A 19199-nucleotide genomic window follows, 5' to 3' on the forward strand; every position below is an offset into this window, starting at 1 on the left:
ACCATCCGGATACAGAGAACCGACATCGGGTGTTGGATCAAACGCCAAACAACCCAACAGCGCATTGGCTAAAGGAGCAAAAAGACCCCAGATCAGCGATCAAGCTTTCTGGTCATTGTTTAAAGGAACCATGCCGGCGCAAACCTTTGACAAATACCCGTGTATGTTTATTTATTTGGTTTCTTATATACCACAACATTTACCATTGTTCTTTACAAATGGAAACCACAGGTATTAAACAGCCTGTGTAGACGTAAGCCGACAAGGAAGGTGGGGGGGGGTTGGGAGGTTATCCTGAAGGTGTTATAAAGCAACTGTCTTTGTGGCCGCGTATGTGTAACTAAAATGGTGTGATTTTTATTACAGTAGGAACCACGCCGATGGAAAGATCTGGCAAATATTCAGGTGTGTAATGTAATGTTTATTTATTTAGTTTCTTATATAGGACCGCGTTCATCATTGCTCTTTACAAATGGAAACCACAGGTATTAAACAGACTGTGTAGATGCAAACCGACATGGAGGGGTGGGTGTTTTGGGAGGCGGGCCTGAAGGTGTTATAAAGCGGTTGTCTTAGTGTCCGCGAATGTGTAACTAAAACGTTGTTATTTTTTATTTACAGCGGATCCGCGACAATTCGCAAAAATGATAGCCGCGGCCGGGGTTGCTCAACCACTCAATGCTGAAATTGCTGGGGGAGAATCCGCTAAAACGGTGATCGACCCACAACGTCAAGAAAATGTATCAAGGGCCGAGATCATGGCCACCGAGCGCGACGATTTCAAGCCAAGCAAGCGGAGAATTACAAAAAGTCGAACCGATCAAGAAAACAAGGCCGATTTATCAGACCTTAAAAGAAGATTGAAATATTCGGAAGGTAGACCCGTGAGAAAAAGAATTGCATTACAAACCGTGCCAACCGTGAGTAATGTGGATTACCCGCACGCATTTACAACACCGGCAACACCTACTGAATCCGACATTGACATTGCCGGTAATACAAAGACTGTGAAGACTCGTAAAACTTTACGACTGTCAAGAGAGAGATACACGCCGCTGACGGATGATGATGTCATCGTAATTTCAGACACGCAGGAACATCATACTGCAGAAACGCAAAGCGTGGTCAGTAACACGCCTGCAGCTACATTATCCGCTAATGATGAGGACTTAAATGGGCAAACATTTTTTATCACCCCTAGTGAAGAGTCAGTCTCAGATACACCACAGAATGATGATGAGGCTGTAACATCTGTAGCCGGAATCCCTGATAAAGTAATGGGTGATGATTACACAAAACTACCCAGTGTTTTTACCACGGTCGGCGAGGCAACCGCATCGGGCGGTGCGGATGCCCCGCCGACCGTGGTATCGACAGACATAGTTGATGGGGTTCAGAATGTGGAACAATTAGGACAAGATGCGGAAATACAATACTACGCGGTCATGGGGAGGATGCGTGAGCATATAGGGTACATGCGTAGAAATGTCAACTCCCTGTTGAACCGTATAAAAGATGAGCTTTATGGTTCAAAAAAGAAGCCAGAGATCATTAAAGAACTTGTAGAAATGTACATGAATGTAACATCAAATCATATATCAGAGACCGTGAGGACTAGGGATTTTATTAAAGCGAACATGTATCATTTTGCCGAGATAATTGAAACGGATCCGTGACTAGGCATGGTGGGTTATGGGTTGAAACGTAATTTACATGTGTGTAAAAAAGCCCCAAGAATTAAAGCAAATGTACCGTGCAAAATCTCACACTTATTTCGCCGTTCGAAAATAAAACAGGCTTTAAAATGCATATACAGGCTGAGAAAGCGTAAACAACACAGGGGGCGAGGCACACCCCCAACCCCGTGTGCACAGGCTGACAAATCACCGGACCAACCATTACCGGGTGACGCTGCGTCACCTGACAATGTTGAACACCCCGCAACGCCCATGCATAATGACATAGATGGGGGTGCGCCACCCGGTAATGGTGAAGGTCGGCGAGATGTGTACTTAGAAGCTGTTAACAGGTATGAGCGACACCATCCTAATTTCAGAGCTATTGAGTATCATAATCATTTTCAATTTGTTAATTTGGAAAGAGTTACATCATTTGCAGAGGGTGTTGAAGCCGTACACAACGCTATACAGGTTATGATTGATGAATTCATGGTTGGTGTTGACCCTAATGATCGTGTACAGTTAAGATTGGAGGGGGGTGGTTTACACAACGCCATCTACTCACACCGAAAGCCGCAAGAATCATTAGACGCTGTCAGTTTCTTGAATCAAATTACAAACACTCTTCAAAGTAACGCTGAATTCTTATTAGGCACGGGTTTAAGGTTTGTGATCACTGTTTTTAGAAATAGAGCGGGTGGGGCCCTAACTGGTCGCGGCCTTAGACGCATTCCATACAGCTTAATTATAGAAAGGCGCAGAAGACACCTGTATGATTTCAACAATACGCACAATTATTTGTGCTTTGCGGCATCGATCTGCAAACTTCTGGATAAGGGTAATGCCACAGACGCTGAAATACACGATCGGGCGCTTCAAATTCATAAGGATTTGAAACTATCGATCGATAAAGCAGTCAGCTTTAGCGACGTTGTTGTTTTTGAAAAACACTTAAAAACAAAAATTACAATATTATATCATAATAATAGTTCTTGGCACTACTTTTCTTCAGATTCGCGCTACGGTGATACCCTGTATGTATTATATCACGATTTACACTATTATGGCCTGATTAATATCTGCGCATTTCTCGGATCGAGATTTTTCTGTTCCTTCTGTAATCGAACTTTTGAGCGCAAAAATAGCCACGATTGTCTTTTCTTTTGTAAGGCTTGTCACAGACAAGCGTGCGCTGATGATGGGGCTTCCGCATTAAGATGTTCGGTTTGTAGGGTATTTTGCAGATCGCGTGAATGTTTAGAGGAGCACAAATCCTTAGCTTTAGATCGCAAAATATCCTGTCTTGAACATGTTTATTGCGACAGGTGTTGTCTCTACCGTCGCAGGTCTCATGAGTGTCAGGGGCTAAAGTGTTCTACTTGCAAGGCATATGTTGATGGGTTTGCGGATCATTTGTGTTACATACAGCCCATCAAAGCGGAAGAACCCACCACCAAATACATCTTTTATGATTTCGAATGCATGCAGGAGACAGGTATACATATACCAAACTACTGTTACGCTCTCACATTAATGGGTGAGAAATCCTGGGAGTTTAAGGGCAAAGGTTGTATCGATGATTTTGTAAAGACGTTCATGAAACCAAAATTTGCGCATTACACATTCATAGCCCATAACGCTGGGCGGTATGATGCGTATTTTGTATTGAACAAGATCATCAAAGAACGGTATACAGTATCCCTCATCTCTAATGGCGGAAACATAATGTGTATCACAATAAAAGATCTGAAGATTAGGTTTATAGACTCTCTCAATTTTCTCCCCATGAAATTGAGCAGATTTCCAAAGGCCATGGGATTTGATGGCGTTAAAGGTCATTTCCCGCATTTTTTTAACACAGCCGATAACCAAAATTACATAGGGGGCATGCCCTCAATAGAATATTTTGGCCTACAACACATGATGCCTGAGGAGGCCGCTGATGTTACAGAGTGGTACGAAAAAAACAAACACAAGGCATTTAATTTTCAAAAAGAATTAATACGATATTGTAAAGAGGATGTCAGAATATTGCAAAAAGGGTGCGCAGCTTTCAGATCAGCCGTTATAGCCATGACAGAACAGGAGTTTGTAATAGCGGCAGAGAAAAAAGATGTAGCCGTTAAACGTCACGTTGATCCATTCCAACTGACGACTTTAGCGTCGGTTTGTATGGCTATGTATCGTTGTAAATATTTACAGGCAAACACATTGGCTCTTGTACCGGGTGATAACTATCACAAGACCCAGAAGCGTTACTCAACACCTGCCATACAGTGGTTAATGTACATAGAACACAAAGAAGGTGTGAGTATAAGACACGCTTTACAAGGTGGTGAGAAGAAAGTCGGCAGATACAGTCTGGACGGTTACGCCGTGATTAACGGCGTGCCAACAGCTTTTGAATTCCAGGGGTGTTTTTATCACGGTTGTGACAACTGTTACAAAGCCGATGATGAAAACAATCTGACTAAAACAACCTACGGTCAACTGCGGCACAAGACACAGTTAAGGATACAATTCCTTAAACGGTGTGGATTTCAGATAAGGGAGATGTGGGGGTGTGAGTGGAAGAAAATGAGGGAGACTGATGAGGAGCTTCAGGTTTTTCTGAAAGGTTTGGAAATCCCTGACCCCTTGGATCCTCGTGATGGTCTTTATGGCGGCCGCACTAACGCCATAAAACTTTATCACAAGACAGAGTGCGATGAAAAAATACACTATTTTGACTTTACTAGCCTATACCCATTTGTCAACAAGACCAAAACATATCCTATACGTCACCCACGCATCATTTATAAGGACTTTGATGATGTCACAAAGTATTTCGGTTTTGTTAAATTAAAAATTAATCCTCCGCGAGGCCTTTTCTTTCCAGTTTTACCGGTTAAAATGAATGGTAAGTTAATGTTTCCGCTGTGCCGCACATGCGCCGAATCTGGACAGTGTGAGCCGTGTGTTCATGACTCAGAAAACCGCGCCCTAACCGGTACATGGTGCACAGTGGAGATAAATCTTGCTATAGAAAAGGGGTACAAAGTGTGTAAAATCTATGAGGTGTGGCATTTTGATGAGAGATCTGATGATTTGTTTTCAGGTTACATTAAAACACACCTCAGAGATAAACAGGAGGCTTCTGGTTACCCCGATTGGTGTACAGACTCTGTGAAACAACAAGAGTACATAGACGCGTATCAAAAAAATGAGGGCATAGCTTTAAGACACGAACACATAAATGTCAACCCCGCCAAAAGACAAATTTCTAAATTGTTTTTAAACTCATTATGGGGTAAATTTGGTCAACGTAGCAACATGCCCAATACTTGTCTAGTGACAGATCCTGATAAGCTTTTTGAATATGCCTTTCAACCACACTATGAGGTGTCTGCTTTAGACTTCATAGACTCAGAAACTGTTATGGTCAACTGGAAATACGCCAAAGACCATTATACCAGGTCTTCAACAACAAATATATTTATAGCTGCATTTACCACAGCGCACGCACGCGTCGAGTTGTACAACCTATTGGATAGATTACAAGATAGATGTCTGTATCACGATACAGATTCTGTAATTTTTGTCAGTAGGCCCGGTGACTGGAATCCGCCATTAGGCGATTATCTAGGGGAGTTGACCAGCGAACTACCAGCTGGTACGCATATAACAGAGTTTGTTTCAGCCGGCCCCAAGTCATACGGCTATAGACTAAGCAACGGCAAGACAAGCCTCAAGGTCAAAGGTATAACGTTGAATGTTTGTAATGAGCAGCACGTTAACTTTGACAGTCTGAAAGAACTGGTCTTAGATTATCCTTTAAACCCCAAAGGCGAGGATCAGAAAAAAATTGTGACCAGGCAGCCCGGTATAGTACGTGTGAAAAAGTACTGGCAGATTGAAACCCGTATGCTGCAGAAAACGCAAAAGTGCGTTTACACTAAACGTAACCTCACGGATAATTTTACAACCCTACCATTTGGTTATTAAGATGGATATCCGTTTTCAACACCCCTTCTCCTGTATTTTAGCCGGGCCCTCCAATTCGGGGAAAAGTTATTTTGTGAAAACGCTAATACAACACGCATCCACACATATGACGCATGTACCTGATAATATTGTTTGGTTTTACACCTGTTGGCAACCGATATATGACCAACTTCTGAGTGTTCACCCTGGTATGCGTTTTATAGAGGGGTTGCCCGAGTCATTTAGCGACGACCAGCTTTTTCCCCCTGATAAGGTTAATTTAACGGTGATAGATGACTTGATGGATGCAGCGAGTAATAATTCTGAGGTTGAGAAAGCGTTCACAAAGTATGTGCACCATCGTAATCTCAGTGTCATGTACCTTGTGCAAAACATATTTTGTCAAGGTAGAAAGAGCAGGACTATACATTTAAACACAAAATACATGGTCCTGTTTAAAAACCCCGGGATAAAATGCAGGTTAGCATTCTGGCTAGACAAATGTACCCATCAAAATATCGTTTTTTTCTTGAAGCCTATGAGTCCGCTACGGAGCCACCATACGGTTATTTACTGATTGATTTAAGAAACAATGCCCTTGATGATTATCGTTTACGAAGCGGTTTATTTCCCCCCGACACACCAGTAGCTTATGTTGTTAAGAAGCGGGGTTCTAAATAGCTATAACCGCGCATCCTATAGTCATTCATTACCACTTCTAACAGCTGTGAACATGTCGACCAGGATAAGGCGTAATTGGGCCCTTTTAAAAACCCTCATTAAAGCCAAACCGGCCCAAAGAAACGCTATATTATCCAACGCTTCAAACGATTTGGTGACAGCCATATGTGAGATTGCTCTCAATACGCTTAAAGGTAAAATACCCCTGTCACAGCGTCAGTTGAACTACCTTAAAAAGAAGAGGAACCTTATAAAATCGCTTTGTAATAAGAAATGCGCCATTGGGAAAAAGAAGAGGTTGGTGAAACAGTCGGGTGGGTTTATCGGATCGTTGCTAGGATTTGCTTTTCCATTAATTACCGGACTACTGTCTAATCGGTGATGGAATACGCTGAGAAAATGTATCTGGTCCCCCAGCAACAGATAGACCGTTTAAACAACAAACCAACCGGCGATGATATACGCAAAACAGCCACGCAAAGCCTAGATGCTGAGATCATAAGTATACTACATAATAATGCTTTATCAGAGTATGAAAAGGCAAAACGATACACAGCTGTGTTACAGAGGTACCTGGTGTTGAGTAAACAAACTGATAGAGAAATGTCAACTTTAACGCTTTTATCACCCGGTGCAAATGCTGTTGAGGATACTGCTAACCCTACACAAGATGATGCTACCGACGCTGTTTACCACGATGTCTTGAACAGTGTTAATGCGCGGTATAAAAAGAACTGTGAAATACTAATGAGTAAAATGGTTCGCTCTAAAGACATTGCGAATTGGGACCGCAAGGGTGTGTTTATGTATAAAGGTGTCACAGTGCCAGGATCCAATGTGTTAGACTTGATAAGGGGTATCACGCAAAATCACAGCGTGACGAGTCATAAAATGCCTAACGGTTGGATTGAATTTATGCGCGCTATGGCTGAGTTGAATATCCCGTCCACTGTAGTTGGTAATGCCTCAAACAGATTACAGTTAGATCGCTTAAAAGCTGAAATCTACGATGATGAAATTGGCAATGTAAATATAGACTCCCCAATACACAACATTAAAAAAAGTCGTATAAATGTTTTAAATTCCCCCGGGTTAACAACGCCACACGGCTACTTACTACCGAGGAAAAGATCCGTAAATCTGTTTCAGGATTCGCAGTGGTTGAACCTTTAACATATAACTAATTTATAATGTTTTTATACAATGTATTTTTGTGTGTTTAATTTGTACGATGACGTTTAATTTGTATTGTATCATGTATTTAGTGTATTGTTTTAACTGTAAAGTTTATCGTGTTATTCGTGATTATTTTGCTGTAAATACATTTTGTCTGTACCAATAAAATATGATTATGATTTATAAAATGCTGTTTTGTTCTTTGATTCTAATCAGTTTGTCTGCAAAAATATGCAATCACACGATATAAAGTTCAATAAGCAAGATTTTTTAATAGAAAGTAACCATAAGCGATGTACATACAACATTTCAATCACAACATTAGTTACAAGTTACACAAACAATTTTGTATTACACATTATTTTTATCAAACACATGTTGGTTACTGGTGACACAGGACTGTATACAGTTACCCGTATATCGACTCAAACAATGACTTCTAGGGAGACGTCTTACAAAGTTTGATACATAGCGATCATTACGTTTTGTATCAAAACTAAAACGGGCCAACACATCTGTATATTTGTAATTTTTACACATGAAAAATATAAAGTATATACAATATTTTCCACAAACGGTACTGTTAAAACCTTGCAACTGCTTATTTTGGTGGTAAATTCTTTTTGAATTTGAGTTTAAAAAATTTATTATGGACTTTGGGAATAGGGGGTTGTCAGGTTCTAATCCGTAAGAGTCCAAAAAGTAACACTCGCGCTGGTTGTTAAAATAAACGGCCAACCAATGCTCCCCCGGTTGGGTGCTGGTGTGTGTGTTGATTACAAACGCGCAGGGGTATTGCGATAGTTTACCGCTCGGTAGCATATCGCACTGGTAGGTCCCTTTAAAAAACAGGCGCGTCACCGGATTAGCGTACAGTATACAATTTATCTGTAATGTGTTCATATCGCTGCTGGGGTGCTGAATATTGGTAAATAAACGATAAATATAAAAATTATTTATTTCATTTATAGATAATCATACAGCACATCGCGCCTCTGGTTGATCTCGATGATATTATCAAATAATGCGTATATTATTATGTTGACTGTCCGGTCTAGTGCTCCTGCAAACCGGAATTCAGCTCGTAGATTTCCGGTTCTGATTAGAGACAGATGCTCCGCGCATTCCTGTTCAGGCGACAGATCAAAAGCAAATAGTGTGTAGCCGTTGAGGTACTCTTCACGGTCAATTAGTATACCCGAATCTGATTTCTGCTTATTTGTGATCTGAATGAGTGACATATACTCGCGAACCGCATTACCGTGTTCAAAGTCTGGTTGAAATGGTTTGGCCGGATGCGGTGTTCCATCCAGGTATAGGGATGCGAAGTTTACATTTTTATGTTCAAACCGTAGAGGGTTTTTGTCATAGGCTCCTGAAAACGCTTCATTATCTACAAAAGCGGCTATAACGGTTTTTGGTACCTGGCCTAAAAACAGATTTTCTAAATTAAATACGCGACTCCCCGTCGGTATGCTATAGATCTTCATGCCCACTCTATCGATCGCATATTTGGCGTTGGTGGTCAGTAAGGCCTGGGCGTGTCCAATCCGGACTGCGGGTGAGACCTGAACTCTTTTCACAAACAGGGACGCTGCAACAATCTGAATTTTAAAGGCCTCCGCTTCAGCAGACATTAAGCAGAAAGCATCTTTGTTTCTGATGAGTTTTATCTTCAAGTCCACGGCGTTCAATATTAGTTTATGTTGATGAAAAAGGTCACAGTGTAGCGGCCCCAATAATTCAACCGTTCGACTTTGTGTCGTTGTTCTTGCCCTTTTTATAAACCCTGTGTTTACACCATCCAGGGTTCTTGTGTTGTGTTCTCCAGCCACATCTTTGTAGAATAATCCAGTTGTGTGTTTTGTGGATAACGCATCTGAGCTATAATTCAGTATGGTCTCTATGTAGGCCCTATAAGCGTAAAGATTATTGGACTGCGATATGAGCCTATCGCCCAATGTGACATCAACCTGGCTAAATAAAGTTGCTATGGGGTAATTAATAAGAGCGACCTTGGCGTCTTGAGGTATAGCCGTGTTATCATGCCGTACGATCTTGCAGGTCACGTACAGCAACGTGTTGTTCAGATCGTAGTAGTGTTCCCCGCTGGCCGCTATGTAGAATTCAAGCGGAGCGGTCTCGGATAATGCCGCCAAAGGTTGAACTTCGACGTAGAGGCTTTTCTCTACGCTGGTCTGCGTCGGTGGTACGTCAAAAAGATCAAGTTCAGATTTTGCGCATTCCATGGATTCATTGTGTATGAAAGACATGCTTAAAAAATATCGCCGACCCTCCGCTTCGGTTTCCTTTTTTTAATTAAGCCGCGTCTGCTCCGTTTTTTTTTTAAAGGGGTCTGCACCATGTCGGAAGTCGTATTGCCCGCTTCCGTTTATTTTTAGCCGCCCCTTTCCTGGCATAGATTAAACCTGATCCATCTTGCTTCGCTTGATTTGCATCGTGTATTTTGCTCACAACCGCCGCTGTGGCTTGTCCGATGACGTCTTTCGCGATGTTGCGTGCTGCATTCTTCACGTGGGGCTTTGCTATCGCCAGCCCTCTTCGGAAAAGCGGTACCGCTTTTCTGAACAGGCTTCGAAAAATACCGCCTAAACCGCACCCGTACATATACGCGCTGCCGTGAAAACCGGGTAATCCATTACCAGCCTGTGTTTTATAATATTGCGCGTAGAGCCCCGGGTCACCATAATTTTTAACGGCCACCATTGTCTTTAATAAAATTCGGATTTGCGACGTCTGAAATGTAGTTTCACGTTCGCTTTCCCAAACTTGAATGACATGTTTTCGTTCTGATCATTCTTTATCTCTATGGCTATAGTGTCAAAATGCGTCTTGCACAACGGAACATAATCGGGCTTCTCATACCGTATAGTGACCATCTCGTTGTTACGGCCCTTTATTTCAACGGTGCGCAACAACGGAACATAACTATCACCGACCCTCTGATGTTCGATAATATCTGTGTACACGAAGAGCGTATATTGTCCTCCGCTGATGTCGGCGCACGGTTTTAAAAACTTAGTTTTCGGGTATAACCCCAGTATTCTCGACAATTTAGGACCGGCTGAGATGTTGTACATCGCCTTGTTGTCGATGATTATCTCTCGTTCAAGCGGATCGTACAATAGTTTTAAACCATCCAGTTTATGTCGGTCAATTTCAGCGTTGAAAGAAAACAGTAACGCCCCGATGGTTTCATAAAACCCCGGTTTAACGCAAACCCTCGTTACTGTACCGCTCGTCCCATCCCACTTTGTTATTTTCAACACACAATCACGCACATCGATTGTATTCCAGGTGTGTGGGTATTGTATTTCTGTAAGAGCTACTTCCCAATCTCCACTTAAGTCTATAGGCCTTGCTAACTTTGTGGTATAGTCAGAAATCTTATTTTGTGGAAATGTATCGGCTGAGGCGTTACTCGGCAATGTTATGTAGAAGGGTTTGTCATCCATCTTCCTCTTTGTTTATATATCTTTTATCTCTGATGCAGCGACCCAACTGTTAAATTTTGTGGGGTATCCGCGCCACTTGACTAATACGTATTTCCTCCCTCTAACCGTCTTATTTTTTAAAACCTTCTCCACTTTGTAAATCCTATTATAGTTTTTCGGTATACTTTGAAGTTCTTCGGGGTAAAAACTACCCGTTATAGCTTCCCCGTAGAGATCCTCCAACGTGTAAAGCGGCTTAAGTCCTTTAGTGTTCACGCCGCGTATTACAAATATTTCCTCAGAAAAACTCTGTTCGTAACCTTTCTGAAATATATCCTTATATTTTGAGATACGAACGTGGTCCCCGACCGCTAAACAAGCCTTTGTTTTCTTACTTCTAAAGTAATCGCCATATATCGTCTTGAAGACATCCAGCGCATTAGAGCCATCCACCTCATTCGGCGCCCGCTTAATCGTTCTATGGTATGTGTTATTATAACTGGTAATGAACGCTTGTAAAACGTCTATATATCGGTATGTATTATTCGCCGTGAAATATCGCCACATTCGTGTTTTTAAAGTCCTATTGAAGCGTTCTATAACGGCTGCTTTCACATCATTATTGGTTGTGAAATGTTGTATACCGTATTTTTCTAACAACTTTTTTAGGACTTTGTTTAGAAACTCTTTACCATTATCGGTTTGTAGTTTCCTCGGTACGTCCCCCTGTTGGAATAATTTTTCAAAAGCCTTAGCGACAGTCGTCGCGCTCTTAGCAGTCAGACTTTCAGCCCAGGCCCTCTTACTGAATATATCGATGACTGTTAGTATATATTTTACTCCGTCGTTGTGCTTTGCCAGATCTATGAGCGATACCAAATCACATTGCCACTGTTGATTTATATCCGATACGCATATCATATTCCTTTTATAGTTTTTTCTAGCCGGTTTGTGCAATGTGTACGCGTCTTGCTCTTGTAACCATTTTCTCACATCGGACCTTTTAAATTTATTTTTCAAAGCTTTATAATATTTATCAAAGCCGCAAAAACTCCCCGGCTTTAATACGTTATAATAACTGGCTTTCAGCCGGCTGTTTTGATGATCAGCGTTGCGCGACATCCTACACAAATCAAATTTGATATAAAACAAGATCTACATTTCTACGAATTATATATCTGTTGTATACCATATTTTTCTAACAACTTTTTTAGCATTATGTTTAGAAATTCTTCCAGCTGGTTAAGATATCATTAAGCGTACTTTATATATGTGTTATTTCACATAGCCAATATCAGTGTATGAAGTTACAGTATCAAACCAATTATATTTTAATACGGGGGTTAATATTATTTATACCACTTTCATATCAAACGTGATACGGGCTTGATATCAGACATATCAAACGCGGATAAATGGGGGCGTGGACAAACTGTATAAAAGGGGCGTGGACCTGTCAAAACCAATTAGTTTGAAGAAAAAGTGTGCCTTATCTACTTGCATATGTGGCTGTGTGTATACATGTGTTCTATTTGTATGTGGCTGTGTCCTGGTATACGTGTGTGTGTGTTTGTGTGGTTCCATGAGACCACGCCCCCTTTTCGTCGTCCCGCCTACTTTAGGTGAGCCTGTGTGATCAATATGCCAGGGACAATTTTTGGTCCCAGTCCAGCCATGATCATGGGCCTAACTTTGTGGAGTTTTTATATTCTCCCCATGCTTGCATTGGTTTTCCATAGAGTAAACCGGTTTCCTTTCACAATTAAAAAATGGTGGTAGATTAATTGGCTGTTAACACAAATTAACCCTTGTGTTGTATTTAGGCAGAATGATTATCATCTTCCATCAAATTCTATATTTCTAAGTAACATGATAACTACATTTAAAACAGGGACACTAACAGGTAGAGTAATAAATTACCAAGTACAAACCAAGATAAACAATTCAAATAGATACAGTATTTAGGAATTCATATATTATTTTTGGTTTTACAGTATTTTATTATTTGTTTTGAGTTTGTTTTTCTTTGTTTTTTCAATTTTTTTTCTCTTATTTTTCTTTCCATATTTGCAAAAGGTCACTGAATCCTCTTCTTGATGATTAGCAGCAGATATACTTAAGCGTTTATCCCCCAGTCATGATATAATTATTATTGTATTTTACGGTATGTGCAGTTTCTCTTAATTTCATACTAATAAAATATTTCTCTACCTAATTCTTGACCACCTATCTGTAGCATCGACCCATTGTTATCATTAACCTACTCATTTTTATTATCGGCAAACTGTAGATCTTTATAAATGCTTTATATACTGTAGTACTATAGTGTAGATTTCTCAGATCCCTAACCACTGTATTACTTCCCATTACTCATTCTGGTCTCTCTGACCTTGCTAGGCCTCACAGCCCATTCACCTTCTGCAGTGGTGCGAGTAGAAAAAACGACTTAGTGGTACTGTGCTGCGCGCCGGAGGCGCGCAGCGAAAAATGGGCGTGGTCAGGGGAGTGGCCATGGGCGTGGTCATATGACACAAGGGGGGGTGGTTACATGCCACCGCCCCCCCCCCACAGAGTCTGTACGCCCGCTGACATACTATATAACACCACAATGCCCATGACATACTATATAACACTCCGCGATGCCCATGACATACTATATAACACTCTGCTATGTCCATGACATACTGTATAACACACCATAATGTCCATTACATACTATATAACACCGCAATGCCCATGACATACTATATAACACCGCAATGCCCATGACATACTATATAACACTGCAATGCCCATGTCATACTATATAACACCGCAATACCCATGACATACTATATAACACCGCAATGCCCATGACATACTATATAACACTGCAATGCCCATGTCATACTATATAACACCGCAATACCCATGACATACTATATAACACTGTAATGCCCATTACATACTATATAACACACTATAATGCCCGTTACATACTATATAACACACTATAATGCCCATTACATACTATATAACACTGTAATGCCCATTACATACTATATAACACCGTAATGCCCATTACATACTATATAACACTCCGCGATGTCCATGTCATACTATATAACACACTGTAATGCCCATCACATACTATATAACACACCGTAATGCCCATTACATACTATATAACACAGCGTAATACCCATTACATACTATATAACACACCATAATGCACATTACATACTATATAACACACTGTAATACCCATGTCATACTATATAACACTACGCAATGCCCATGTCATACTATATAACACAGTGTAATGCCCATCACATGCTATATAACACTACGCAATGCCCATGTCATACTATATAACACTACGCAATGCCCAACACATACTGTATAACACACCATACACATTTGACACATAAGTGCCACTTACCTACATGCTCAATGCCAGGGGCTTCATGCCGATGCCAAGGTGGACTGAATTTGCTCGTTGCTCAGGGGGATAGATCTGTGCCACTGTGCTCATTGCCCAGGGGGATATATCTGTGCCACTTTTCTCGTTGCCCAGGGGGATAGATCTGTGCCACTTTGCTCGTTGCCCAGGGGGATATATCTGTGCCACTTTGCTCGTTGCCAAGGGGGATATATCTGTGCCACTTTGCTCGTTGCCCAGGGGGATAGATCTGTGCCACTTTGCTCGTTGCCCAGGTGATAGATCTGTGCCACTTTGCTCGTTGCCCAGGGGATAGATCTGTGCCACTTTGCTCGTTGCCCAGGGGGATAGATCTGTGCCACTTTGCTCGTTGCCCAGGGGGATAGATCTGTGCCACTTTGCTCGTTGCCCAGGGGGATAGATCTGTGCCACTTTGCTCGTTGCCCAGGGGGATATATCTGTGCCACTTTGCTCGTTGCCCAGGGGGATAGAACCCCCCCCCCCCCCCCCGGCAGGCAGGCACATACACAGCCCCCTGTGCCTGCCCGCCCGCACGCTCTCGTCTCCCCCGCTGTGTACGCGGGGGAGACGTGCTGCTGCTGCTGCTGCTGCTGCTCCTGATAGTTACAGCTCCTGCTGCTGGACCGCGCGCTAACCAATAGCCGCGCGCGGTCCAGCAGCAGGAGCTGTAACGAAATCATGAGAGCAGCAGCAGCAGCAGCAGCACGTCTCCCCCGCGTACACAGCGGGGGAGACGAGAGCAGGGAAGACCCGGCGGGGGGGAGCGGCGCTAGCGCGCATATGTAAGTGGCCACGCCCCCCGCCACTTACATATGCGCACATGCGCAGTAAATATTTCGGCCTATTTGTTATGGCGGTACGGGGTACCGGCACCATTTGTTTTAATGGTACGCCGTACCACCCCGTACCGCCATAGTTGCACCCCTGACCTTCTGATAATATACATTTATAAAACAAAGACACAATCAAGTAAAATCGATTTTTTTTTCTTAAAAAATAACTTTATTGAGTTTTTAAGTAAATTACACTTTTTTTACTCTGCATTATAAATTAATATTTGACCATAATTGGTCAGTCATTCTTATAAGCTTGTCCTATAAGAGGACCAAGATGGTGGTAGCCTCATGACTCACAAAGAGTCATCCTTCAGCACTCAGGAGAGGAAAACCCACTGTGCAGTGGCGTAACTACTGTAAGGCAGCCCCAGCTGCAACTGGGGGAGCAGGCAGCAGCGGGGTCTGTGTGGGCACCGGCACCCATTCAACGCACTGACATGCTGCTGTCTGCCGCTGCCCACTGACTGAGCACTGGAGGCGAGTCAGCTGCAGCGTGGGTGCGCCCATGGCAGAGACGGCAAATCCCCCCACTGATTCAATTGACTGTACACAGAGCTGGCTATTGGCTACTGTGTACAGGATGGGCGTGCTGGGGCGGCCTGGGATGCGTCGGAGCCAAGGGAAGCAGCAGTGTCTGCTGGTCACTTTTCCTCTCTCTTGCTTCAGCTTCTCCATTATGCGTGTGACATCATCACATCACACGCTGGGGAAACACGCTGGAGAGGAGGTGGGGGAGGGGTTGGGCACCACAAACTTTTTGGCAGGGGGGAGCAAAATTTATAGTTACGCCACTGCCACTGTGAGGGAAATCTCTGGGGACTCAAGGCTGAAAGACTGCCCCTCCCTCTGGGCATTAGGAGGCTATGCAGAGTTATATTACCAGACATAATGAAATACCATATGAACATGGAAGAATGAAATATACATTCATATGAAAAGAAATATACAAATATACTCCTGATACTACCCAAATCACATTCCTCACAAAGCTGCGCAGGAGGCTGGTCATCCCATTTTAAGAAGCATCGTATTTATCTCCTAGAACCTCCAATGATAGTAAACAAGCTCAATGTCAGGTAGTCAAGGTCCAAGTTTGCAGGAACATCCAAGTGAGACACCTTGCATGTGACAAGATACCTCCTACGGGGATCTCTCCCAAAAAGGCTGGGTATATATGAGGAAACATCAGGTTGTAGGAGATGAATCTGGAAGATGGTAATGACAGCAATGATTATGCTGTGTCAGTGTCCTATGTGTTTGAGAGAGAGAACAGCAAAGTATTGGTATAGTAGGTAGTTACCAATATGACAGCACAACCTCATTTATGTTCTACCTTCCAAGTGCACAAGACAATCTCTAGTGATGTGTGATATGTTTATATTCCTCCATAACCCCACCACCTCCTATTATACATCTCTTATATAATACACATCGGGATACGGTCGTTTTATCGAATGACATTAGGTCGAATGTCATTTGGTCGACCCCACTAGGTCGAATGTGTAAAAAGGTCGACATGGGTTTATGTCGAACTTCCGACTATGTCGACTGCCATTAGGTCGACTGGGGTTAGGTCGAATTGCTCTTTTTTTTTTTTTTTTGGTGCCGACATGGGCCGACAGGCGGTGGTTCATGCCCTACCATCCACTAGGGTGTGGAGGAGGTTATTAAAGCTGTGGCGAGCGAAGCGAGCCACCGTGCCCGAAGCATTGCGAGCGAAGCGAGCGATGCGAGGGTCCGATTCACTATGTCAACAGTGTCCATGTCGACACTGTTGACATTTCGGCCAAAAAAATCACAAAAAGAGCAATTCGACCTAACCCCAGTCGACCTAATGGCAGTCGACATAGTCGGAAGTTCGACATAAACCCATGTCGACCTTTTTACACATTCGACCTAGTGGGGTCGACCAAATGACATTCGACCTAATGTCATTCGATAAAACGAACCACATCCTACACATCTGCCCCTTTACCATCTCCATATTTTCCAAAGTGCATTGAATTAATCGACTCCTATCACCTCTTTCTCATGTCATTAATGTGCTGCTTTTCTCTACTGTCTATTTTTTAAGACTGCTACTAGGGAAGAAAAACAAAAACAAAAAAATAATACCAAAAACCAGAAAGTAAATAAAATGAGAGAAATAAGAGAATAAAGAATAAAAACAAAATACTTGTCTAAGGATGTTTCTAACTTGAATTGACCTTGATAGTGAATACAAGACAAATTATCTCAGCACCTCTATAGGGTGCGGCTTAAAACAAGTGAGGTTTTCCTGCTGGGTATCCAGCGTTACAGTAGTGCACAACAGGGGCGGATTGGGAACTGACAGTGGCCATTGAAAATTTTGTAGGAGAGGCACGATATGGGGAGCACCAGAGGTATAACGTTCTGTGTAGCCATGCCATGTTTTAGGCCACATATCAGCAAACAAAACTCCCACTATTTGTTCAGCTGCAGCATATGCGACTTTGGTATTGACATCTAGGAAACATGAAAAAAGTTACATTAGTTAAATATGCATGTATAAATTGTATAACACATTAAATAATCGTCCATATGTTTGGGCACATCCAGAAGAAAATAACAGGCTGGAGAAAAAGCACTAGGGATATTTGTGCTTTCCATGCACCCAGTGGCTGGTGAGGGGGGGAATGTGTTTTGAAAAAGAAATGGTGAAATACATTTTGCAGAGCATATCTCATTATGCAAGAAAAAAACTCACTCACCGTGCAGTGCTCAGAGTAGAGGGAGGGACGGGGGCGGTGGTTGCGCTGGCCCATGGGAACGCAGATGGGCCGGTGCTGGCATCAATGTCATCCTCCCGAACCGTCTTCATTCTGGCGGCCGCAATATACGTCAGTTGTAACTGACTTATATTTGCGAAGGGAGAATTTTTGAATGATTTCTGGTGCAGCAGCATGCGAGGGGATGTGTCTTCGTTACATGACCTCATATCACACTCATTTTCTGTTACATTGGAGGCATGTCTGGGGCTCTGCATGCTTCTGGGCCGCTCCAAGGCTCACCCTCACAGTACATAAACTGTAGAGCCTATTTCTGCTACTGTACTCTCCACATGTACATTATTAGAAGAAGAACATTAAATTAATAGGTGGTTTTACACTCTTTTTACATTATTTTATTTTCTCCTAAATGTATTAAAAGGCTTTTTTGGGCATTTTTTTGTGAAAAACTACTCCAAGCTCTTTCATTCACATATTTTAAGTAAGCAGATTGCATTTCCCATACTTTTTATTTCTCATCTTCAAAGGTATTAAGTGTAATTGTGGAAAAAGTGTTGGGGGAAGAAGAGGAACCCTGCGATAACAATGTCACCTGCAGAAGGCATTAAGCATTGGTCCCTCCATCTCGCCGACAGTCAGCAGCTGGCTGTAAATTGAACACAAACTGCTCACTATAGAAAATAATAGTTAAAAAAAAAAACACTTACCTGCATCCAGCGACCAGCTTGATTGGTGACCTCCTTTGACTGAATCAGTCGATGACTGCTGTCAGCTGCAGTGGTTTCGAGAGGAAAGGGGGTGACATCTATTACTTGATTGAGCTTCTTGAAATGCAGACATAGCCTCTTTCTCTAGCCAAGCATGTTCATATGTGTTGGGCTGCAGTCGGACCATGGAGGCTGTCTCATCTAGGCTGGAAGGAAGGGGGGGAGGGGTTATCACACTGATCATGCTTCCCTGGATCTGATGCCGTCTGGGGGGCACATTTTTCTTGCACTTATTTATTTATAGGGGGCATGGCCACACCTTCACAATTAGGCCTTGCCAGAAACCTGGACTAGCAGAGGTAAATTTACTATGATGGGAATTCTATTGAAGATGGGATGTTGCCCATATCAAGCACTCAGACTCTACTTCTTATTTATCACCTTTTAGAAGATAATAGATAGAATCTGATTGGTTGCTATGGGCAACATCCCATCTTCAATAATACTCCC

At 42.4% G+C, this 19199-nt stretch overlaps 1 long non-coding RNA gene across 1 annotated transcript in view; it reads left to right on the plus strand.

Moving 5' to 3' along the window:
- Positions 1-77, plus strand: part of LOC146058932 (uncharacterized) — a 767-nt gene extending 690 nt beyond the window's left edge. Inside the window, exon 3 of the long non-coding RNA XR_014470047.1 lies at positions 1-77. This exon is cut by the window's left edge and continues 58 nt beyond it. This is a non-coding gene — a long non-coding RNA (uncharacterized LOC146058932).
- The last annotated feature ends 19122 nt before the right edge of the window (positions 78-19199 follow it).

The sequence above is a fragment of the Crinia signifera genome, chromosome 2 (genome assembly GCF_055691185.1).
Source record: "Crinia signifera chromosome 2, ASM5569118v1, whole genome shotgun sequence".
Classification (NCBI taxonomy): domain Eukaryota; kingdom Metazoa; phylum Chordata; class Amphibia; order Anura; family Myobatrachidae; genus Crinia; species Crinia signifera.